Source organism: Hibiscus syriacus, unplaced genomic scaffold (assembly GCF_006381635.1).
Source record: "Hibiscus syriacus cultivar Baekdansim isolate YM2019G1 unplaced genomic scaffold, ASM638163v2 tig00110260_pilon, whole genome shotgun sequence".
NCBI lineage: Eukaryota > Viridiplantae > Streptophyta > Magnoliopsida > Malvales > Malvaceae > Hibiscus > Hibiscus syriacus.
This window is the reverse complement of record NW_024062651.1, coordinates 1210582-1237316: the sequence shown is the minus strand read 5'-3', so window position 1 is coordinate 1237316 and position 26735 is coordinate 1210582. Positions and strand designations below refer to the sequence as shown.

At 35.0% G+C, this 26735-nt stretch overlaps 1 long non-coding RNA gene and 2 pseudogenes across 1 annotated transcript; 2 read left to right on the top strand and 1 right to left on the bottom strand.

Moving 5' to 3' along the window:
• Positions 1 to 4759: 4759 nt before the first annotated feature.
• On the top strand, positions 4760 to 8488 carry LOC120115288 (annotated as a pseudogene).
• Positions 8489 to 8850: 362 nt separating this feature from the next.
• LOC120115289 lies at positions 8851 to 26441 on the top strand. The gene is made up of 3 exons (XR_005515465.1): positions 8851 to 8861; positions 23188 to 23192; positions 26306 to 26441. It is a non-coding gene; the product is annotated as an uncharacterized LOC120115289 (long non-coding RNA).
• Positions 9261 to 11343, bottom strand: LOC120115287 (annotated as a pseudogene).
• Positions 26442 to 26735: the final 294 nt, after the last annotated feature.

Sequence of the window (26735 nt, the reverse complement as noted above, 5' to 3'; positions counted from 1 at the left end):
GTACTGGTCCAAGAAGTCTCGAATGATCGCATCTCGAGCATTTACTTCTGTTGAGCCTGTTCCCAACGAATTCGTCATTGGAGCCCTTGATAGGAACTATGTGAAGTTCATTAATCTGTTTCTTGAATTCGCCAGCAATGGTCTCCAATTTCAGCTATCATTTGACATTGTTGTGTTCAAAGGGACTTCCGATACATAACCTTCATTGCCCCTGCAACCTCTGTCACTCAGTTCTTCAAAGATAAGCTTTCATTGTGCTTGATGTAGACCCGGTTCATTCTGAGTTCTTTATAATGCAACAGAGTGATATACTCTTCAATTGTGGGCACCACATCTTTTGGATTGAATGTGACACATAGTCGCCTTGTAGACTATCCTCTGTATTTTCATCTCTTGTATTACAACACATTTGTCCATGGATTCAGACTATTCGAGTTTTAACAAACACGTTTTAGTGGATCAATGACCTCTTGTTATGATGCAAATGCTAAAAACAAACACAAAGGCAAAAAAGTTAGTAAAATGAAAATAAATAAAAATAAATGGTAAAGGAAAAAACATAAGGACAAAAAAAAGGTTAGGAAAGAAATGTCCTCGGTTTTGGAATGTGGTTTTGGGGTAGGCTCTATTTATTCAAAGTCTCCCGGTTTAGGTTCTAAAAACGATACTCGAGTTCTCCTTGCTGGCGCCCCCTTGGGCCGACCAGACCCTTAGTCCGAAACCCATCACAGGCTTGTGTGGACTAAGTTAAACTCGAGAGGACACATTCCCTTATGCCCATACGGAGAATAAATTCACACGAAGGCATAAGGTATATGAATCCCGAAGGCTACTTGCTAGGCCCATACGGTGAATAAATTCACACGAAGGCGTCGCTTTCACCCCCACTTAAAACGGGTTCGGAGCTCGGATTTAGAGCCTTAGATGAAAAATGTTTGGAAAACTGAAATCATTAGAAAACGGTCAGTCCAACTATTTACTCGGAAAAATATAATAAAAAATAAGTAATAAGGATCGAAATATTACCTTAAAATTTAAACTTACCCTTTTCGTTAAAAAGATAACTGGAAATTACCTTCGCTTGACTCACTTACCTGGGTCCCCAGCGGAGTCGCCAAGCTGTCATAACCGTCTTTCGGTTGGGCCCCGAAATTGGGCTTCAACTTGGAAAATGTGGATTGGAGTCGCCACCGATCATTTATTTTAGAACAAATGGGTTGATCGGATACCCTATTTCTTACCTGATATGCGTCTTACCAAAGATGTGTCAGATTCGGGAGTCGGTTACAGTCAAGGAATGGTTAGCACCCTTGAACTGCCCTTTCGGTACTATATAATTTCCAGTTGTCTTTGATTAAGAAAATTGTACTTTTAAATTAAAAAGGTAAAATAACGATTCAAAACTTTACCTCTGATTGGTTTAAAAGCGTACCCTTAAGAAGTCAAAAAATGAGTTAGATAAAAGAATGGTGCAACTAGATAAAATCAATAAAATAAAAATCAGGTGCCATAAAGGGAAAATAAATGAAATAAAAAGGTAGTAAAAAAGGGTATATATATATATAAAAAAAGAAAATAAGTAAGCAATTAAATAAAATAAATATACCTAGAAATAAAATAAAGAGACTAATAATAATAAATAGAAAAGAAACTGAAAATGTAAAATGAGAGAGAAAAAAAATGAAATAAAATAAAATAAAACAGAATATACAAAATATATAATAATGATAATAATAATAATAAAACATATATAAACAATAAAGATAAAAAAAATGAGTAACAATACAGTAAAAATGAAATACAAATAAAATAATAAATATAAAAATAACTAAAGATAAAAAAAATGTATAAAATATACATATAAAACAACATAACTACAAAACAAATATGCATCCTACTCCCATCACTTCATCGGGACTTTGGTCAGACAAAACAAATTAAAGGGGCCCGTATAATATATATATATATATATATCATATAAGATTTGTGACAAATGGATGATAGTAAAGGAGAATAGAGAACAAACACATAAAATAATTACGAAACTGAATTAAGGAAAAATAACAATGATAAAAATATATATACATGTATATGTTAATAGTAAAAAAAGGTTATATCAATATATATATATAGTAGCTTGTAAATAATGTAAAAAGAAAAATATATATATACATAATAAAATAATAAATAATAATTAAAAGGATTAAATCGAAATAAAAAATAAATTCAAGGGCCAAATTCAATAGGAATTCGTGTTTAAAAATTGATTTGGGGTCAAAACGAATAAGTTACAACTCAGGGGGACTAAAACCAAATTTTCTCTCTCCCAGTAAAGAAACACGCGGATCCTGGGCAATTATGGATTGGGTTACGGTCCAAACGGGTCTGCTATAAAGGTTAAAAAAAAAAAATTTAAAACATTCATTTGTTCTCATTTCCTCAGCAGACCCATTCTCTATTTCTCTCTTTTTCTCTACCCGGTTCATGTGTTCTTGATGAACACATGAACGCCGCCGTAGTTCCCAGATTCCGGCCACCGTTGCTGGCGCCTACTGTCGCTCGCCGACGTCAAAAAAAAAGTTTCAATTTTTTTTTGAACCCCTTCCCTTCCTTGTTTTAAAAATCCGAATAACTTTTCAAAAAACACACGCCTCGGGGGCTAGATCTACGTAAGTAGATCTTGAAAAACGCCCCCAATTCATCGGCTAAGAAATGATTTTTTGGGGTTGATGTATAACCAAACAACGAAACAAGATCCCTACGCATGCAAAAACGACAAAGGTAAGAGATTTTTACCTTTACTTCTTTTCGAAATATAGTAAAAACTCTTCGACTGTTTTGAGTTTTTTTGGATGATTCCCCTGGTATTTCTCTCAAATTTCAGTATGTATCTCGTGTATCCACTGTTATAAATCGTGCTCGAAATGACCGCTTTTTTTTCCTCCCCCCCCAATGGGTTCTGATTACATATATTTATAGGAATAAAAATCCTATTTTTAGGTATTTACAACCGAATAAAAACACTAATGCAATCTGTTTGTGTTTGTTGGTGATGAATGGACATCGAGACTAATATGGTATCAACAATGATGACTACAAACAAACGATGGCGATTGTCGACGGAAGATGTAAAATTTAAAGATTTTTTAATTTTTTAAATTATAATATTAAAATTTTTAAAAATAAAATAATTTTTTAAATTTTATATCCGTGACATGTGTCAGATAACAATCAAATTTAACGGCTATTACGATCCAGAAACCTAAAAATTTAACGTTAGAAAGGTTAGCCTTATTTTAACAAAAAAATCTTTAGACACTAAAACATAATTAGATATATAATTTAGACACTAAAAATGCATTAAACACTTTATGTCCTACAGTGAAAAAAAGCTGTCACAACTCGTGTCAGTTTTATAATTTTTTTTAAAATTTTATTTTTATAAAACATTAAATTATATATATAAATCCTAAGTTTATCTAAAATCATAAAATAAACAAAATTCCTCCTTAAATTCTATACTCCCGCACGAATTAATTTATTTTAATAATTAATAAATTATTGTTGTTCTTAAATATTTCGAATTCGAGTATTAGAAGTTATTAATTAATTTATGTTAATGATTAATGAATCGTTGATGTTATTAAAATTAAGAATTCGAATATCAAAAATTGTAGTAAAGTGATGAACCAAATAATTAAGAGTATTTAAAAAAATATTACTTTATATTTTTTTTAATTAATTAAAAATAATAATTTTATAGTCCACTAGCAGCCATGGTCATCATCGCAGTTGCCGCCGTCGCGGTCAACAAATCACCCACCCACCGCGGCGAAAACCCGGTATTGGTCGCCACTAATTTCCCTTTCCGTCCTTCCACTTTCCCTTGCATTTGACCTTTGAACTGGAACTGGCCTTGAAAATCTCTATAGAAACCATAGATTTGCAATGATCCCCAAAATCACAATCCTTATTTAAGTGTTCAAGAACGACCGAACGAGCAGCTTTGACATTAATCTCCTCGCATCGTTTGGGGAAACTCATACTCCACGTTGAAAACTTTCCTATACATTTCCATAAGATTCTCAGCTTGAAAAGGAAAATACTCGGCCAACAAAACAAACAAAATAACCCCACAATTATCAACTTTGCCTCCATCCTACCCTTCTTCTTCAAGACCCGAGAAAATCCCCCTTCTTCGTCTTCATTGTAAGAAAATGTTAGCAACTTTAACGGTTTAGGGATTTAGATAATCACAAGAGTAATGATTTGTCGGTGGGCGAACGGTGATAAAAGATGGTTATTAATGATGAGGCGATGATCGAGGATGACAGTTGAAAATGAAATTTAAAACTTTAGGAATTTTTTGTGATATTAATTTTTTTTTGTCTTTTTATAGAAGTGGAAATATTTTTAATTTTTTAAAATTATATAAACTTGAGCTGTTGTTACGTTAGAAATATTGATCTACAAAAACATTTAAAATTGATTTTAAGTATAATTTAAAGGCTTGATTTTATATCAAGAAACAAATGACGTGTTAATATAGAAACAAGGGAAGAGAGCGGATTAATCGACCGGCGAATATTTGATTCATAGTGTCACAGATTATTTGGATTTTTCATGCTTATTTAACCGTAATTACTAAGAAAGTGACTAAAATCAATAGGTTTGTCGGAATAGCTGTCACCGTCTTTATTTTAAAAATCTTTTTAAATACCACCCAAGAAAATATTAATTAATTAAAAGGAAAGAAAAGAAACGTCCGGCCACTTTCTTTTCTTTTCCGAAGGAGAACTCAGTTCAACAATCCGAGAAGAGAAAAAGCACGGACTCCTTTGTTAGAGATTGCTCATATCATGGGATCTGCTTCCATTGACCCTGCACTTTTGGATGATATCATATGTCGTTATTGGAGTTTAAGCATGCGAGGCCAGGGAAGCAAGTCCAGCTGATGGAAGCTGAGATCCGTCAGCTCTGCACCGTTGCAAGAGAAATCTTTCTTCAACAACCTAATCTTCTTGAAGTTGAAGCTCCCATCAAGATCTGTGGTACGATTTTCTTACATTTTTTTCTTTTCCGTTTGAATGATGATCGAAATTCATGTTTTAGGTCTTTGGATATTTAGTTTTTTTGCTTCGGGTGTTTGAATTTTGATTGTATGAAGGAAGTTGAAAGAATCCCCCCCGCTTTTAGGAATTGATTTGGTAATGGAAAAGTTTATTGATTTTTTTAATGATGTAGGTCTGTAGTCATAGGAGCTGGTGCATTGAGGTTTTTGCCTAAATTTCATTAATTTAAAATTGATGTTATGCCTTTGTTCTTGGTATGATTGGTTTCTTATCCTGATTCCTTTTTGAAATTGTGGTCTAGGATAGATTGCAAATGAGGTTGAATACGTACTTCATTAGCTATGGATTAACTCTGCTATGCATATCTTCTGAATTAGATGATATTGATGGTCCATGTGAAAATTTAACCCTCTTGATAAATTGCTTCTTTTGGATTTTCATAGCGTTTTAATGCTTGAGGGGGATGGCTAGGGCTACAATCTAGAAAAGGATGCTTAAAATGGGTTTGCTGCTTTTCTTTATCTTACTTGATAATGCGCTGGTTGCATTCTTAAAAGATTGCAGGAAACCATTTATTGGTGGCTTTTTACAAGATGGACTAATAGAAAACTCTATAAATGATAGAGTCACATGATTAGTAAGGAGACATAGCATTAAGGAAGTGTTCACTATAAATAAAGCATAAGAATTGCATTATGTATAGATGTTTATCTTTGACTTAGACAATGATGATGTATAAGAAAAGAAAATGAGGTAAAAATTATGTTATCATTGCTGGAATCTAGGAGGGTTTGAGAAGATTGTTGCAAGAACTCTTCAACAAACATGATATTTTTCTGATTTTATTGATTTGATTAGATGATTAAAATGATGATATCAGGTTGACCTTTTTAGGAGAATAGAATGGATTGATCATTAATATATGCCCTTTAATGAGTTAAAATAACTACATGGAAATAAACATCTTTGTTTATTACCTTTTCCTTTTACAATTTCTAAGTTTTGGATATTGCAAGTCTATGTAATATAGGAATATTTCCCTTGCAAGCATTAGATTTTTCTGTTTCAGTCTAGTGCAATTCATTTCTCTATGTTATATTCATGGGTTTTTTCTGATGGCTTCTACAGGAAAGTTAATGTTGGGGCTTGATTGACCAAACTCAAAGTTCTTATATATTGAAAGCTAAATAAGATGTTTATTAAATTCAATGGTAAAGAATTATTTATACCGTTGGAGATTCCCTATAAATACATATAAAACAAGCTCATCCTTTATTTCAATAGTAACTTTTGAAGGATAGTACCAAAAGCAGATGAAATAATACTGTGGTTTTACTTGGTGATTCCATCATGAAGAGATAGGGCCAAGTAGCCTGAAGAAGTATAAGAAATATTGCCTATTAGTTCCCAATTTAGAGTTGTTATTGAACTAACTTTACTTTCAATTTATGTGGAGGTGGCATCAATTTCAAAATGTTAGAGGTAAAGAACTAGAACAGAAGATTAATATTTGACATGTTACTTTGAACATCACTTCTGGAATTATGTCTTCCTAATTCATAGAAATTATAACTATCTGTTTTTTTTTTCAAATTTCTTCTTTCAGGGGATTCATGGGCAGTATGCTGATCTTCTGCGGCTTTTTGAATATGGGGGTTTTCCTCCAAATGGTAATTATTTATTCCTCGGGGACTGTTGATCGTGGGAAGCAGAGTCTAGAAACAATATGCCTTTTGCTAGCCTATAAGATCAAATATCCTGAGAACTTCTTTCTTTGAGAGGGAATCAATGAATGTGCCTCTATTAATCGGATTTATGGATTTTACGATGAATGCAACAAAGGTTCAATGTGAGAGTTTGGAAAACATTTACTGAATGTTTCAACTGTCTTCCAGTGGCTGCTCTAATAGAAGACAAAATATTGCATGCATGGTGGTCTTTCTCCTGATCTAACAAATTTGGATCAAATTAGGAGTATACCCCGACCAACTGATGTTCCCGATTCTGGTTTGCTTTGTGATTTACTTTGGTCGGATCCTGGTAGGGATATCAAAGGCTGGGGTATGAATGATAGAGGAGTCTCATTCACATACGGCGCAGATAGAGTCTCCGACTTCTTAATGAAAAATGATATGGACCTTGTTTGCCGTGCTCATCAGGTTTGAGGTGTTACTCTTTACTTCATTCTTGTGCTTCTGAGTGTAAGCTAAGTAGCTGATCCTAATGCTTCGTTCAGGTTGTTGAAGATGGATACGAGTTCTTTGCTGACGGCAGCTCGTTACTATATTTTCCGCTCCCAATTATTGCGGAGAATTTGATAATGCTGGTGCAATGATGAGTGTTGATGAAAGCCTAATGTGTTCATTCCAAATTCTTAAGCCTGCAGATAAAAGGTCCAGGTTCATTTGAGGGACATAATGACCGCTGTCTCCGTTCCTATGAATAGTAGCTGGTGTAAGTTAATTTTTTTTATTACACAAACCTGGTTACTGTGTTGTGGCAGTTATACAAATCCTTGAAGATAATTTTCTATTTCTGGAGTTCGAGAAGTTTTTCTTATGTTTGTGTTTGCTGCTTGTCATCGTTTGTAGCATGTCATATGATTTTTATTTAATTTTGGTCTCTTTGCTCCAATTTGTAAGAACCAATCTGTTGGAGTTAAACAACAAATCTAAGGAGAACTGTTAATAGCTGATTGGTTTAGAATCATTTTTTAAATTATTGACATGGTGGGAGCTCTTCTAGTTATAGCAAGTGATATTTATATACCTGAATTCTATATTCCTTTAGGTAATTTACTATTATATATGCAACTCCTACTCAAATAGAACTTGTCAGTAGGCACATAGCTATTGTGTATTTTGATTTGTTGTTATTAGCTATAATTTCTTGTGTTTTATAGCATGTTATTTTTTCTTGGAATTCTCATGGAATTCTATACGTATCCATGTTTTTAATAAGCATGGAATATTTAGGTTCGTTTGTTTCATAGAAAGCAGATTTGGAAATGAAATATTTAGCTTGTTTCATTGAAAACATATTCCGGAAACGAAATATTTAGGGTGTGTTTTCAATTGTTTCATTGAAAACGATTTCCTTATAATGAATTACATTTCTATAAATCATTTTACAGTGTTGAACTAATCCAATCACAGAGTGGTTTGAAAGATTGATTGCAAACGTTTCATTGTGTTTGTGGCTTGTGAACCTAATTTATAATTTAGTCTATGCTGATATTGTCATTTGTTGCAGTCTCACGTGTGATTTAAGAAGAAATCTCAAAGGATTAGGTGGTGTTGGTGTTGGAGCAACTTGAAGATCTGACCATATCCTCTCCCATGTCAAAGGGTACACAGCTTATCTGTTTAAACTATTTATAACCATATGAAATCAAAAGACGAGACATGATTGACCTATGGGACCTTGGTTTTTCTTCCCCCCTTTTTTATCGGACTTGTAATCTATTGCCAATTGCCATCCAGATTCCCTTCTCTGGTGGTTTGCTTTAAAAAAAATGGTGTCAATTGTCCGTTTACCGTCAGCACTGAAATCCTCATCGACGCCTAGCATGAATGTGACAAAGCAAACTATGTTCGGTTCCCTTGTTTTTTCGTCCTTCATTTAAGTGAGGCCGAACAAAACTCTAACCCTACTTCAAAAGTCAAAATTTTCGGTTCTACTTATAATTTTATAAATTTACTTAAATTATAAAATAGAATTTAAATAACTCAAGATATTAATAACTAATTCATTGATTTAATTTTAGTTTGTGTTGAATTCTTCATATCAGTAAGATATATGTTTATCACACGTGTGGAAATAACTATATGTATTATATATAATTATAACAAATTTTAAATTAACTTAAAATAATATTATGATATTATAAATATTTATAATAAATTTAAACAAAAATTTGGATAATTAGATTTAATTTAAATCTTATAAATTTAATTTAATTAAAAAGATTTGAAAGAAAATTTAAGCTATAAAATAGAATTTATCGCCTCAAATATTCTCGTGGATTGATGTTGACCCTTAAATTTAAGTGTTATGCGACTGAAATCCCAAAGTTTTCTATTATCAACCGACAAGTGGAAAAACAACCAATCATGATTTTTATGAAAAAGGTATTCCATATCTGAGGAAAATATTTAGAAGAATTGAAAATATTGAAACTCCCAATGGCTAGGTGGGTGTCCTTAAATCAACCACGACAACACTAACATTGTCGGTAGTATGCCTTGCCAAGGCCAGCTTTGTGAGCAACATGGAGGCGTCATTGCACGCCTTGTCCCAGATCCCTCCTCCTCCTTCCATCGAGGACCCTACTCCTCCCTCCGCCTGCGTCCGACCCTTCAAACACATGCGCGCCACGCTGCATGCTGTTTCATTCGACACCACGTCCCATAAGCCGTCACTCGCTAGAATCAGCATTCATCTTCCGCCGTCCGATCCCTTCGTAACCTCCGGCTCACAGCTCACATAAGGTTTCAAGTAGTTATCCCCTGTGCCACACAATTTTGTTTAAGAAGTTGGCTACATTACCTATTTTGTGATTCACTTATTACTTAATTTATATTTTTATTCAATTATATTTTTTTTCAAAATCATATTTTAATTCTATTTTAATCCTTCAATATTAAAAACTAAACAATATATTAAAATATTGTTTAATTATGTTTTGATTATTTAATTATTATTTTTTAAAATCATTTGTAATGATAAATTTTAACTATTTTAGTCAAATTAACATTAATGTTGACATGGTATTTTTTTAATTTATTGTATTATTTTTTAAGTTAATTTTCAATATTGATGTAGTATTGTTAACGTGATATTTTTTAAATTATTTTAATATTCTTTATTTTTAAATTGATGTGAAATTATTTATAATAATATTAATATTATCATTTCTAATATCAGACTATCAAATATAACTAAAACGTAATATTAGTATGATTAAAAAAATAATTATTAAGTGACCAAAATAAAATTAACTAATAGGTGCATGATTAAATAATTAATTTAATCTAAAAAGTTTAGGTCAACAGAGAGGAAGGATTATTTACCTATGGCTCTGGACATTGCGAGGACTCCAAGGACACGAGGACCGTCCCAGCAAATGACCCGACCCCCGGCTTCTTGTATCCGGTTCAGCTCATCCGGACGATCAGGCTGTTAACATTTCGTACACAAAGCACTATACTTACACATTGTTTTATATATCATAAGGAACGAACAATTTCTTTTAGGTTAGCGGCATTTTCTCGGGAGCCAAACAGAAACCGGCCGATAACCAAATCTTCCGCTTCTAAAAAACAAAGGAGAGAGTGAAAGCTAAGTTAACTACAAATGCTAACCTTGTGATCGGACGTTAAAAGAACGGGTACGCCGTTACGACACAAACAGCTCTGGAATCGCCGCAGTTAGAAACAACGATCTTATCAGGCGTTACCACGGTAACAACCGCGGTAGATCCAACAGCATCACACTCCGGTGACTGTAACTCACATCGGCAGTTAGCTCCATCCGTATTCTTATTCAATTTGATCACTTCCCTATCCATGCGCGTGAAGCTACGCTCCATCGCTCCTTTCCACTCTTCGTCTTCACTCTCTAACTCTTCTTCATTAGTTCATGCAAACGCTCTCTGCACCGCATCGCCACCTAATAAGCAGTAACCGGAACGGAAAAATAAAAGAATTTCAGTATCTTCAAGTAAAAGAAAATAAAGCTTATATTTATTTACAAATTTGAAAATTTTGAGACCCGTACGTGAGAGCAACCGTGGCCATCGTAGACGCCAAAATAGTGGAAGGCGGAAGCCAATGGCGGTAGAGTCCTGGCCTTTGCAGTGAAACGACGGATGAATAAATACGGCGTCTTCCATGTCTCTTCGACGTCCGCAGGCCGAAGCAACGCCAAATTTCGGATATGACTCTGAATCAATTGTGATTGCAGGCATTAAAGGCGATGGAATTGTATGACTTTTAACTACCGTTCCTTTGGTTTTTGATCTTCCATTTTTCTTGTCCACATCGGAGATGGAAGAATTATTATCTCCAACGTTTTAACGGTCTAGAGCACACGCGGCTTCGTTTGCTTGGAGATTGCGGCGTTTCCGGCGATTCTCGGCCTCGGATGAAGTGAAACCAACGAATTTAAACCGTCTAAATGTGATTCTACGACTCCTAGCTTGACGAGAAGTCGGTTGGCACGGTGCTGGTTCTTCGCCTTCGCTCATCACTCCGCAGCATATGTCGGCCATAACAACAAGTATTTAAAACCACAGAGCTATTAACATGAAAAGTTGCGGGTAATGGGAAGGAGAAGAGAGTGACGCGTGGTTTATATGGAAATTGAAAAGAATGTAGGAATATAGTAGTTATTTATTTGAGGCAAAAGGGGCGGGGTACGTGGTGAGGAATAGGATAGTGGAGTGCATGTAGGCGGAGTGTTCCAGGTTGAGGGCACGCCTTTTACAACATTTGGCGTGCGCTTGCAATCAAAGAGTTTGAATTAATCTAGACTGCATCCATATATGAGGATGATCTTGACGTTACACCTAAGTTAGGCTACACTTAAAGGAGCTATCTCACGCCCGCAGTTTTTTTAATTTATTATTATTATTATCAATTTGCTCCCCTTTTAGTTTAGTATTTATTCTCAAATGATTTAGAAATTATCATTTATAATCATTAGATTAATCGAAAAAAATTCTATTCTGTAATGTACGAACCAAGTGATCTCAGTTGTTAAAGAGATTATTTTATTTTTAAAAGTCTCAGATTCGAGTACTACGTCTGTAGTAGTGTTTGAACGTTCATTGTCAAATAATTGAAATATTTAAAATAAATATTATTATAATCTATCTATTAATAAAAAAATTATATTCGAAATAAAAAATTACAAAAACATTTAGCATTTATAACCTATAATTAAAATGTTAAAAAATATTCTATATGTAACATTTAGTTTGTTAGTTAGTCGATCACTTGATCTAATATTGATTTGATAGGGGAAAAAATCAGTTATCTTTAAAAAAGAATATTGAAAATTGTAGGTCGTAAATCTGGTCCGTTGAATTACACGAGTTCAAGGGTTCAGTCTGAGCTCAAGTCAGATATCCAAAATTTTGGTTTCTTAATTTTTTAATCAAGTAGTTAGATTAAATTATTTTATATTTATGTATTTAATTTTATATTTAAATATGTTTATAGAATTAATCGATTTATTAATTCAAATATCTAAGGCGAACGGGAGACAAAAAAAAAGGGTTAAAGGTATCTACAACACTGTCGGTGAGTGGAACGAAGACTTTGAGGATGTTTGCGACGTGGCCACGGACTTTTTTACTGGGCTCTTCACATCTTCCAAAAAAACGGGAATTCGGATTCGATCTTACACGCCATCGACAAGTGCAAAACCCCTGAAGAAAATTAGAAGCTCTGTGCTGAGTTCACTAAAGAGAGTCTCTGTTGAATGGAACGACAAATTTTGAGGATGTTAACCGAACCGTTATTGTACCTATCCCCCTCCTACTTTAATGAAAAACTTTAGGTCGATCAGTTTATGCACAGTTATCTACAAGATTGTGTAAAAAATCTATTGCTAACCGTCTTAAATCTCTAATGCACTCTTGTATTTTAGAAAACCAATGTGACTTTGTTCCTGGTCGCTTGATTTAGGATAATTTTATTGTTGCTCACGAGCTTTTCCATTATTTAAGGGGTTCCAAAAATGACCCTAATAAAGGTGTAACTATCAAACTTGATACGGACAAAGCCTACGACAGGTTGTGTTGAGTTTTATTTATGATGTTATGAACCATCTTGGCTTTGACCCTCGTTTTATTAACCAGATCATGAAATGCATTTCCACTGTCACATATTGTTTGTGCATAAATGGCCAAGTTTCAGTTTTTTTCAAACGGAGCGGGGACTGAGACAAGGTGACCATCTCTCCTCATACCTTTTCCTGTTCTGCTCTCAAGGTCTTTCGGCTGTCCTTCTTTCGGAACAGAATAAAGGCAACATTAAAGGGGTTCATGCCAGCTTGAGAGAACCTTGAATCAACCACCTTCTTTATGCCAATAATTGCCTCACTTTCATAAAGAATTCTGAAAGTGAAGCTAGACATTTGAATAGGGTGTATTGAGTTACTGCTTTTCAAAAGAATACAAGTATATTCATCTCACAAGGAATACAATGAACTGTTCGTTATGCAGGTTCTTTATACATGAATTGGATGCAGTTACTTCCTCACTAACAGCCTAACTAACTGCTAACAAACTCCTAACAGTTGCTGACTCAGCAAATTATTACTGACACAGCTTGCACACATACATATATACTCATACGTACATGTATATACCTCTAATATTCCCCCTACATCTTCACCTTCCTTCCTTCATCGCTGCACAACGCACACCTTCTCACGAAATTCTTCAAATGTTTCTTTTGACAACGGTTTGGTGAATCCATCAGCCACTTGATGGGCAACTGGTACATAATTAACACAGATATGTCCAGCAGCCACTTTTTCCCTCACAAAATGCACATCCAATTATACATGCTTGGATTGTGCATGATATCGGATTAGCACTCATAGCCACTACACTGGTGTTGTCACACCAAATCACAGACTTTCCTTGCTGCTGAATACCTAAATCGGTTAACAGTGTGCTGATCCATGTGACTTCAGCTGTAGCATCAGCCACACTTTTGTAATCCGCTTCCATAGTGCTTCTAGATACTGAGCGTTGCTTCTTCAAACTCCACGCAACAAGACATTTGCCTAAGAACACTCCGTAACCCGACACTGACCTTCGATCATCCAGATTAGCACCCCAGTCTGCATCTGCAAATGCTGAGATCAACGTTATGTTATCAATTGGGAGAATTGTAACCCATAGTTTACAGTACCTGCTAGGTACCTAAGAATTCTTTTCACTGCAGTAAAGTGTGTTACTCGGGGTGCATGCATAAATTGGGCTACTTTACCCACGCTCAAGGACAAGTCAGGCCGAGTGTGACAAAGATATAGAAGTGAACCCACTATACTTCTATATTCACTCGCATCCTCTAAAAAATCTCCTTCTTCACGAGATAATTTGCAAGCCAACGTCATAGGTGTAGAGCATGGAGCAGCTGTTTTCATGCCAGTTTTTTCCAGTAATTCTAACGCAAACTTCCTCTGACTAAGGACAATCGACTTGTTGGTCCTTAACACTTCAATGCCAAGAAAGTAGCTCAGTGCACCCAAGTCCTTGAGAGAAAATTTACCTTGCAGCATATTAACAACGATTTTGATCCCATGTGATGACCTTCCCGTAATCAAAATGTCATCTACATACACTAACAAATATACTCGACCACTGCCGCTGCCTTTAAAGAACAAGGACGAGTCTGCCCGTGATACTTGAAATCCTATTCCTAGCAAAGCTTCTTTTAACTTAGAATGTCAATTGCGAGGTGGCTGTTTTAATCCATATATGGCCTTATGCAGTTTGCACACCATGGGAGAACCATCATCAGACAGATGCTCGAAGCTAAGGGTTGTTGCATAAATGCATCCTCCTTAAGATCTCCGTTGAGGAAGGCATTTTTTATGTCTATGTGTCGTAGCTCCCATGCATTAGACACTGCCATGGTGAGAATGACATTTAATGTGGTAAATTTAACCACTGGACTGAAGGTATCACAAAAGTTATGTCCTGGGACTTGTGTGAATCCCTTAGCTACTAACCGAGCCTTGTACCGAAGGATTGAGCCATCAGGGTTATGTTTAAGTTTAAACAGCCACTTGCAGCCAAGTGCAGTTCGCCCAGGTGGAAGCTTAACTAGTGACCACGTCTCATTCTTTTGTAACGCATTAATTTCATCCTGGACAACATTCTTCCATTCTGAAGACTGCATTGCTTCCTTTATACTTGTAGGTATTGCATTGTCAAAGTGACTTGAGAATGCCTTTGGTTTAAAAACACCGCATTTGCTCCTTGTCAACATCGGGTGGACATTCTGCAGCTGATGTGTTTTAGCTGGTTCACTAGATTCCTGCACTTCTGCTTGTCCACAGCTTCTTGTATTATCGGGGGGATCAACAATATCTTCTTCTTGAACATTCTCTACTTCATTATCAGAATGTTGTTCAATGTGTCCACTGCTGCTAACTTGTAAGTCAGCATTGTTCCCTACGTGAAAATCATGCTCTCCATGTGTGTTAACATTCTCCTCATATGCTGATGACGTACTCCTCAGGGACTTACTAACATTCTGATTGCTATCACCTTGCACATTCTGAAGCAGTTTGATATTCGAAACAATTTCAAGGTCTTGGGGGCAGTACATGTTATTATCAGAATCGGTTGGAGAGCTGGATTTTTCTTTAAAAGGGAATGCCCATTCATTGAACACCACATGCCTCGATATGCATATACGACCATCTAGGGCTAGGCATTGATACCCTTTATGTTGTGGACTCACACCCAAGTATGTGTAGGGCTGAGATTGAAAGTTGAGCTTGTGCTTCTGGAACGGTCGAAGGTGGGGAAAACATAGACAACCAAAGACTTTGAGCATTTTGTAATCGGGTTGCTTACCATATAGTTTCTCAAAGGGAAAGACTCATTGAAGAACTTTAATTGGAAGTTTGTTGATAAGACTGACGACAGTAACCATAGCATATGACCAAAACTTTATAGGAATTGAGGCTTGCGACAACAACACAAGAGCCAATTCAACTAGGTGGCGATGTCTCCTCTCAACCTTGCCATTCTGCTCAGACGTATGGGCATGTTAACCTGTGAACAATGCTAGCCTTGGCTAAAACATCAGTGAAGGACTGAAACTCCCCACCCCAGTCGCTTTGGACTGCTTTGATGGACATCCCAAATTGTGTGTGTATCATTTTATGAAATAACTAAAAGGCTACAACAACTTGGGATTTTGCACGAAGTAGATAAAGCCATGTATGCCGAGTATAGACATCAACAAATGATATGTAATAGCGAAAACCATTTGAAGAAATATGTACAAGTTGAAAAGGAGAATTGTATTCAGCAATAGATTGAACAAATGGTAGTTTGTGACTTTTGCCTACATGACAGACATCACAAGCTTTATTTACATCAAAAAGAGCTTTATATCAATAACCTTTGCTATTTTGTTGAGAGTGTCAAACGAGGGGTGACCTAGTCGCCTGTGCCACAACTTAGTAGCTGACAGAGAATTTGAAGCTATATTGACATCACCTTTGATACCTGTACAAACTTTCTCAAAGGAGTACAACCCATCAACTTCTTCACCGCTCAACAGAACATGTCCGGTCGCTTCATCATGAACATAGCATTTCTTTGCATGGAATTCAAGGAATACACTATTATCCATGGCAAGCTTAGAGATCGAGAGAAGGTTTTCGGTTATTTGTGGGACATGTAAGAGATCATTTAACAACAGTACACGAGAAGTAGTAGATAACGCAACTTTGTCAATGTTATCAATACCAAGAGCTACTCCATTACCAACAGTAAGCTTACCTGGCCCAAGGAATTCAGACTGATTTATCATATTAGACGCATCAGGAGTAACATGGTGCGTAGCCCCCGAGTCCACCACCCATCGATCGGCTGCTATAGTAACCACGTTTGCCTGAGGTTGTATGCTGGAAGAAGGACCATCCACACACACTTTAGAGCAATTTTCACAACTTGAACTAGTTTTCCCAGAATTATAACGCAAGTTCCTTGAGCCTTCTTTGGTTGAACCATAACTATCAGTTGCTACACATGTGAATCGTTCATCATATCGGTGCCAGCATCGATCGACTAAATGACCAAGTTTGCCACAGAGTTGGCATTGTGATTTGGTTCATCCACGCCCCCGCCATAGCTGCTCGTACCAGATCCATTCGCAGACTTTCTTGGCCTGTAATCTTGGCGATTAGAAGCATGAAGTACCCTCGATCTGTACTACCCTGAGCTACATTTGCACTCACTGGCAGTAAATCAGTTTATTCATCAAAACCTGCTAGTTGTGACTCAGCATCTATTAGCATTGTATAAATGCTATCTAATGACAAAGTTTCTTTCATGGTCGTTATAATCGCCATGAATAGTTGGTGTTCACGAGGCAACCCTTTCAGATCGTAACAATATGTTCAATATGGGAAATAACACTCCCACAAGAGGCAAGTGCATCACACCTCTTTCACTCGTGTAAGATAAACGCACATGTTGTCCCCGCCTTTCTTCAATGAGTGAAGCTTATAATGCATGTTCATCAATGCTGTTGTCGACCTATTTGCAAAGAACTGCAGCACTATTCGCCAAATTGTTGCAGCGGTTTCTGCTCCCACGAACTGAGGAAGAAGGTGAGGGCTGATGGTTGAAAGCAGCCAAGAAGCAACAACACTATCTTGTGCAACAAACTCTTCATAGCTTTCGTTTACACATTCCAATCGTAGGATCCATAGTAACATGATCTGCACGAGTAGCGGAAGGAAAACTCTTCAAGAATTACCCAGAACTGCCGGCGATTGATACTATATTGAGTTACTGCTTTTCAAAAGAATACAAGTATATTCATCTCACAAGGAATACAATGAACTGCTTGTTATGCAGGTTCTTTATACATGAATTGGATGCAATTACTTCCTCACTAACAACCTAACTAACTGCTAACAAACTCCTAACAGCTGCTGACTCAGCAAACTGTTACTTACACAGCTTGCACACATACATACTCATACGTGCATGTATATACCTCTAATAGGGTGCTGAGGATTATGAAAAGGCCTCGGGACAGAAAGTGAATCTTGGGAAATCACTTGTTTACTTCAGGTTGAAGACAATGATAGACGACAAAAGCATTATTTCGACTATTCTGGGAGTGCAAGAAGGAAACGACCCAGGCCTTTTTCTTGGACTTCCTTTGCTCATTGGAAAAAACAAGACAAATATTTTGGTTTCCTTTGAGACAAAGTCTCTAGGCGCATTAGGGGATAGACCAAGAATCTGTTGTCAACCGGTGGTTGGGAAGTTTTTATCAAAATTGTGGCGCAGACACTTCCAACCTATACAATGACATGTTTCCTAATCTCACAGGGTATTCTTGACTCCATTATCTCAAAACTTTATCCTTACTAGTGGTCCAGGAAGGATAAGAAAAGATGGGCTCTCATCGCATGGAATAGAGTTTGCAGGCCTAAGAGAGGTCACGGGATCGATTTTCGTGACTTATAACTCTTAAATATCAATATTTTGCCCTAAAAGACTGTTATTTTGCAAAAGAAGTTCTCCAGCTCTCGCACCTTGACAATCGATGTTTCGAGGGAGATTTTCAGTTTAGCAAAGAATGCATGGAGAAGGTTGCCTCATTTCTCCAAGATGATAAGTTTGTAAAGTTCCTGTTGCAGATTTGGAACCTCTGTAGTCGGCGCAATAAATGGATACGTGAAGGTGTTCTTTAACCTGCTCGTGTTGTTATCAATTTTGCTTGGCTTTTGGTGTTGATTTCCTTGAAGCACAGCGTGAAACTAAAGTGCCAATCTAGGATAGAATCATGAAGAATCCCTCTAAATGGACCAAATTGGCTGCTAATAGGGTCAAGGTCAATGTGGACGGAGCCTTTTTATCAGACTCAATTTCTGCAACAACCGGTGTTATCGCCAGGAATGAACATGGAATGGTTGTTGGTGGCCATGCAAGGAGATTGTAGGGCATTTCTTCCGCTGAACTGGTGGAAGCAATCGCCTTGAATTATGGGATCGAATTGGCTCATAAGAACGGGTTGCCTTTGGTTGACGTGGAGAGTGACTCTTACGCTGTGGTGAACAAGGTGCACACACCGAATATGGACCTCTCATTTACTAGCTTTAATCTCCAGCAGGCTCGTGCTTATCTCAGGAATGAGGCATCCTTCACTGTTCGTCATATCCCTCGATCAGCAAATAGGACTGCCCACGAGTTAGCGAAACAGGACCTAACTTGTGCCTCACATGTTAGGTTCTTTTATGAACATTCTAATTGTATTTCTCGCACTGTTGTTCTGGATGATTTAAATCTTGATTATTGAAATGATTTTTTCTTTCAAATATATCTATAATAAAAATATTTACTTATACGTACACATTTTTTTAATGAAATTTAAACTTTTAAACTTTATGTTTGTTTATATGATTTTTTCTCTAAATTATATGAACTATAAAAAAAACTTTAATTGAATTTTTAAAATTGTGTTTGCATGTATTTTTTTTATGTAACTAATGAAATTTTGTTTTTTGTTTTTTAATTTTAAAATTTATCTTTAAATTATAAAAAATTAGATTTTTAAATTCTATATTTAGAATAAATGATTTAGATTTTAGAATATGTCATGGGTTAAAATATAAACCAATTTTTTATTATTATAAAACTAAATAGTTATTATACATTCGGAGAATAATCTTCAAAAACTGTCAATTTTTCACTAGGAAAAACTTTCGTACTAACTCCTCTATTTATCGGAGCCTCCTAGGAGCCCAATCTTTTAAGTATAAGACTCTGAGTCCACTATAAGACTTAGAGAAGACATCTTTCAGGTTCACATGATATACCAAAATAAAATCCAAGATCTGACTATCAAATATGTTTAGCCCATTAATCTACACATAGCCATGATTACCCTATGATTGACAACACAAACTAAGGTCATTATAAATATCCTTTATCCAAGATTGACAATGGGCTCTGTCTCATCTTCTCATCTCAATTATTCATTTTCTCTCTCATGTCTGATTCGTTCTCATTTTTTCACCAAAGAATCATCGGCCAATGATTGTTCTTGCACCACCTACGATTCTTCGCCTAAACATAACAAGATGAATCGTCAGTTGACGCAACCTAACTTATTCTCATAAACAATTGGTGTAGTGAACGTGGACAACTTCTGATCTTCATATATCAGTCAAAAATGGATTTCTAAAACCAAAACAACAAAATCAAAACGATCAAACTAATTGTAACACCCTAATCCAATCCGACCTGAAGACTAGAGCATTTGAATGTCACACGGAACCACCAAAATGACTAACCATTTTTTAAAATCAATACTCATAGTCATCATTTAAAAACCAATAGTTCAATCATATAAATAATAACATTAAAATTTTATTTGAATAGCCCTCGGAAGAGCACCCAAGTGTTTGAGGGTCTTCCATAGATAGTCGAATAACTAACAAACTTTAAAGATATCAAAGCATTAAACAAACATTTATATTTAAAAATACATAAATAATAAAATAAATATTATCTTTAATTATATATATATATATACTTATAACAATCATAATAAAACCAAATTGGTGATATACAAGTGCATGTGTAGATAAAAATGCATAATTAACAAAAATATAATTTTATATATTATATATTTAAATAGAGATATGAGATACATATGTACATAATAATAATTGAAAAATAACCTCAGTGACCAAAAATGCCTTATAATATACGATTTTAACCATTTTTTTTTGGATTTGCCAAAATGACCAACTAAATCGCAATGCAATCGATAATTCGCAACGCGATCTCCGGTATCGCAAATCAGTTTCCAGATTCGCAACGCGAACTTCGACTATCGCATTCCGATTTACATATTTGCATTGCGATAGTCCAAGTTCGCGTTGCGATTTATTCCAAATTCGTTGCGATAGTCCAAAATTGCAACGACTGGTGGTATTGCATTTGTTTCTTAAGAATTTTCTCTAAAAAGATAGTATTCGCGCGGACGTGTCGAAGACACGTATTACTACGACCACGACCCGAGACGAGACGAGACGGACGGCGGCGGTGGCGGCGCGTGAGAGTCCCCCTTGTTCTCTATCACTCAACAAGGAAGTGGGAAAGCCAAGCCTTAAATACCATTCCCAATAGTGTTTCCAATACTATGTGAGATTGAGCATTACCAACACTTGTTTCCAATACTATGTGATTATTCAGGAAACAATTAACAATCATGCACCTTAAAACAACTGAATCATCAACCAATTGCATTAGTATTATACGATTAAATATGTCATAATTAAAAGTCAATCTACAATCAATCGCGATTATTGCAATTTTAAGCAAAACATTCAAAAAAATTGCATCACTCGCGAGAATAAAAAAAATTGTTATCGTGCAATTACAATCAATTGAAAATAAATTAGAATTGCATGAAAACTAAACGAACCACAAACACTTTATACAAATACTAAAGTCATTAACTATAATTCACAAATATATCACTATTTAAGGCTCAATCCCACATAGTATTGGGAACAAGTGTTGGTAATGCTCAATTCCACATAGTATTGGAAACACAATTGGGAATGGTATTTAAGGCTTGGCTTTCCCACTTCCTTGTTGAATGATAGAGAACAAGGGGGACTCTCGCGTGCCGCCGCCGCCGCCGTCCATCTCGTCTCGTCTCGTCTCGGGTCGTGGTCGTGGTTGTGGTCGTGGTAATACGTGTCTTCGATACGTCTGCGCGAATACTATCTTTTTAGAGAAAATTCTTAAGAAACAAATGCAATACCGCCAGTCGTTGCGATTTTGGACTATCGCAACGAATTTGGAATAAATCGCAACGCGAACTTCGACTATCGCAACGAACTTGGAATAAATCGCAACGCGAACTTCGACTATCGCAACGAACTTCGACTATCGCAACGCGAACTTCGACTATCGCAACGCGAACTTGGACTATCGCAACGCATTTGGAATAAATCGCAACGCGAACTTGGACTATCGCAACGAATTTGGAAAATCGCATTGCGATAGTCGAAGTTCGCGTTGCGATAGTCGATGTTCGCGTTGCGAATCTGGAAACTGATTTGCGATGCCAGAGATCGCGTTGCGAATTATCGATCGCATTGTGATTTAGTTGGTCATTTTGGCAAATCAAAAAAAAGTTGGTTAAAATCGTATATTATAAGGCATTTTTGGTCACTGAGGTTATTTTCTCTAATAATAATAATAGTAGTAGTAGTATAAAAAATGAACAAATAAAAAATACAATGGCCAACTAGTTGATTATACATTTTAGTTTAGGGCTAATTTAAAAGAAATTAAAGTTACAAGGTCTAAACATGAAAATAGTCGATAAAATTATAAAAGGGGACTAAAATGTGACACGCGTAAAATTTTAAGGCTAGGAACGTAAATAACTCCTAACAAACCATGTTAATTGAAGTAGTGACAGAAATGTAAGCATGGCAACATCAAAGGACTAGAAAACATAATTAACCCCTTATGTTTCATGACCAAAATAATAAATTACAAACGAAAAAGAACTGAAATAGTAGTTACCCCAAAAATCCAAAATACGCGGTTCCTAGAGGGCAAAACGACATCGTTTTAAAACGGGTATAAATTTCCCTTTTTAGAGATTCTTTTTCATTCTTATCTCGTTCTTTTTTTAGAGAGAGAAGCTCTCTCTTCTCTCTAAATTGTGGACGCCTTCCGACTGTGTTGGCCACTGTCAGTCGCCCTATCATTGCCATCTCCAGTGGCTGTTCGGGCCCAAAAATTTCAAGTTGGCTCTCTTCGACATCATGGTCACAGATCATAACTCTGTTTCGCACAAAACAACCTTCAACGTCGTGAAATAAGTTGTAAACGTTTCAACTTCAATATCGTCGATCTGTCTTCTCCACCGTTGAATCATGTCGAGGTTGGAGTATGTCACTCCCCAGGGCACGATGAACCTCCTCACCGTTCTGATTAGCCACGGAGGTCCTTAACGCTGGTGGAAGGTTCGGCCGAATGGTAACTTCACCTTTCTTATTTTTTTCTGTTTTTTTTCGTGACCCCCTTCTCCATTTTTTTCAAATGCTCCCCTTGTTATATAAATGGTGACTTGGTCTGATGGGTTTGATAGGGTTACTGGCAGAGTGGGTGAGGATTGTAGGAGGCTCGGTTGGTAGTTTGGATTTGTCAGATTTGATTTGATTTTTTTTTATGTTTTGATTTGATTTTGTGGTTGGTTTCTTGGAACAGTGGTGGTTTGGTTACCGAAGACGTGGCTGACGACAGTAACGATGGTGGCGGTAGAGGAGAGGCGACGTTGACAGCTGAGGTAGCTAGAGTTTTTAGGTTTCGTCCGATTTGTATTGGGTTTGTATTGGGCTTGGGTTGTTTGGGCCCGTTCTGATTTTGAATTTTAATAATAATAATAATAATATATCACAAAAAATAATGATTACACTATTATGATTTGATAACTACCTTGCAAATCAACACATCTATGTTATGATTATGCAAATGATGGAAAACTAAAACAAATAGACAAAACAAAAGAATATGTTAGTAACGGTAAGTTGATAAATAAAATCAAAATCATAATAATTCCTACCCCACATGCTTTTATTTTTACCCGAACATGATTTATATCATGCATGCTTTTTGGCAGAATAATAAATCCTAATCGTGTGCATTTTTAATTCGTATGCTTTGAGCAATAAATAAAGAGGCAAGGTAAGAGAATTCGAGCATCCTAGGGTTACAAAAAGGCTTTATAGTGGACTCTAATTTCACTACAACACAGTTTGGTTCTAAAGAGGTATCGAATTCTCCTTGTTTGTGTCCCATTGGGCTTTACTAAACCCATCACAGACTCATATGGATTGCATTAAAATCGAGATGATGCATTTCCTTATACCCATATAGAAAATAAATTCCCACAATAATATAAGACATATGTACCCTAAAAGTTACTTGTTAGACCTTTAGGAGAATAAATTCCCATGTAGACATCACTTTCACACTACTTAAATAGACAAAGCTCAAGTATAGAGCTTTTAAAAAAAAAACCATTGAAATCACATGTCAGTACAACTACTAATTTGAAAAAAAAACTCAAATATAAGTAAAGAGGATCAAAAAGATAACTTAAGGCCTAAACTTACAACTTTCACTTAAAATGATAACCAATAATCAATTTTGGCTTGACTCTCTACGATCCCTAGTAGAGTCACCTAGTTGTCATAACGATCCTTCGGGTGACCTGAAATCACATTTCGAATTAGAGTGAATTTTACCTTTTTTGAGTTGCCACCAACCTTTTTGGATTAAGTAAGGGTTTGAGATTCAATTATGTGTGGGGAAGAATGAGCACCTAAACTTCGTTCATTAGGTACCAACACAGTTACGAAATAAAAGTTTTGTTACTGTAAAATACATTTTTAAAGAAAAATTCAAATTATTTATCTTTGAGTTTTGTTACTGTAAATTAAAATAAATTAAAATTAAAAAAAGAACGATTTATGTCTAATATACAAAAGTGAAATAAAAAGATTACGGGTGCCAAAATAAAGAAATAATAAAAAGAATTAATGTTAAATTTTAAAGGCATAAATAGAATAAATAAATAATTAAAAGCTTGAATATAAATTGTGAATCTAAAAGATATAAAAATTAAATGCAAAAAATACAAAAAAAATATCGAAATTAGTAAAAAATAGTAAATATATAAATTAATAAAATAATAAAAAGAAAAAAAAATAATATATGTACATAGGAAAAAATATGAATAATAAATAATACTAGATAAAATTTTCACATAAAATTAAATACTTATAGATATAATATAACATAGTATAATACTTTAAAAACATATTTATAAACTTAGAAATATATCTATATAATTATATAAATAAGGATTATACCTATAAATATAATATAAATAAGGATTATACCTATAAATATAATATAAATAAGGATTATACCTATAAATATAATATAAATAAGGATTATACCTATAAATATAATATAAATAATATTAATAGTACAATATATATGTAATGTAAGAAAAAAATCAAAATGAATGAGAATGGGAAGAAGAATCAATATTAATCAATTAAGATTAAAACAAAATAAATTTTCGAGATTTGATGTAGTAATTAATTCAAATAATTGAATAAGACGTGGATCCAAAATAAGACTGAAATAGAAGAAACTTAACAAAGAAAAAATTCTCTTAATAAAACTTTGGAAAAGTTAAATTTTTTATTGATCTTCTATTCTTTTTTCTCTTTTTTTTTTCCTCCCAAAATAAGAGTGCTCATCCCAAAAATCATAAAAGAAAAAAAAACCTCTACATCTTTTCATAAATGCTAGATACACTTATTAAAAAAATCTAAATAAATAATGAAAAACATAAAACTAAATTTAATTATAAATAATCAATAAAATATTTAAAAGTTTGTAATAAATTAAAATTCTCATATTAAATCAATATTTAAATTTTTATACGTGTTATATTTGTTAAGCATATCTTGAATTTTCGATGTCCGTTTGAAGCGTTTTAAAATGTGTGAAAAGCTAACTGAAAGTCACTACTATTTCAAAAAGACATCATGCCTTGGAAACATTTGAATTCTACTTGAATATTTATTGCAAATCAACTGATGTCTCATACTTCAAATTCAGCTTCAATAAAAATGTTCGAGCGAGCCCTGAAAAAAATAAAGTAGACCAGACAAAAAAAAAAGGGTAATGCACATCTATCTCGTCCACACCCCTATAACTAGCTACTAAACAATTTTTATAAAGAAAACTTTAAAGTTGATGTATCAATTCTTTCTACATTTTTTTAAATGTGTGTGTGTTTCATCCATTAATTATTTTTTCTTTTCAATATTTCTCAATAAAATAGAAAAGAAAAATTGGATTTGCTAAAGAATCAATCCAACAAATCAAAAGAAAAACATGAAATCGTCACTGCATAAACGATGAAAGAACTTCCATGATTTTTGCAAAACACAAAGCTGTTTTAAGCATTTACAACAGCAACATGGTTCAAAAAGCCAGTAATTCCTTCAACATACCTTCCAATTCAAAGCTCGTTTCATAACCTTTTATGGCAAAAGTTTTCCTGCTTACTTTAACAAATGGGCCAAATCTGGATCATCCAAGTCTACATCTAACCCGCCATTCAAACGCATGTACACAATATAGTGATCTGGGGTTTTTACTGCACGGGGGTTTCTCGGAGTAAAACCGTGAATCCTCTCTATGTCCCGAGCAAGCCATCGAACATAAGCTTGGTCCAATGGTGGTACAATTTTCAAGATGATCTCTTTTCGTCGTTCTTGCTTCGCAGGCTTGTTTCCCGTGATAAAAGATCCTGCCCAGATTCAGCCAGAGCGAACATGAAAGTAAATTAGTATTGAACAGTGAATGAATGCATGTCTTCATATCTACAGCTCTACAGTGATACTAGAATAACAAGAGGTTTCTTTATAGCTAAATGAATGACTGAAACTTGGGGAAAAACAAGACAAAGCATATCAAGGAATTATAAAGATCAAAGGTAATGCATTGATATGGTAATTTTATATATTTGAAATCATAAATTAGTACTCAGACCACAGAAGAACCGGTTGGTTATAACAAAAGCATGCTGGACATATCATTAACCTCGATAGGGGGTAAATTTTTTAGATCCTTTGATATTGAAGTTCAGAGTGAAGATATCAATCGACATTCATGGAATTTGAAAGCAATTCAACTAACTACACGGATTTGGACATAACTCTTCTCTCGGACCATTCATGCAAAAAAATCATGTTGCCACTATTCCTTCTGTTGCATTAGAACAACAGAAGTAGAAGTCTTTTTAACACACAATCGGTAGAGTTGCA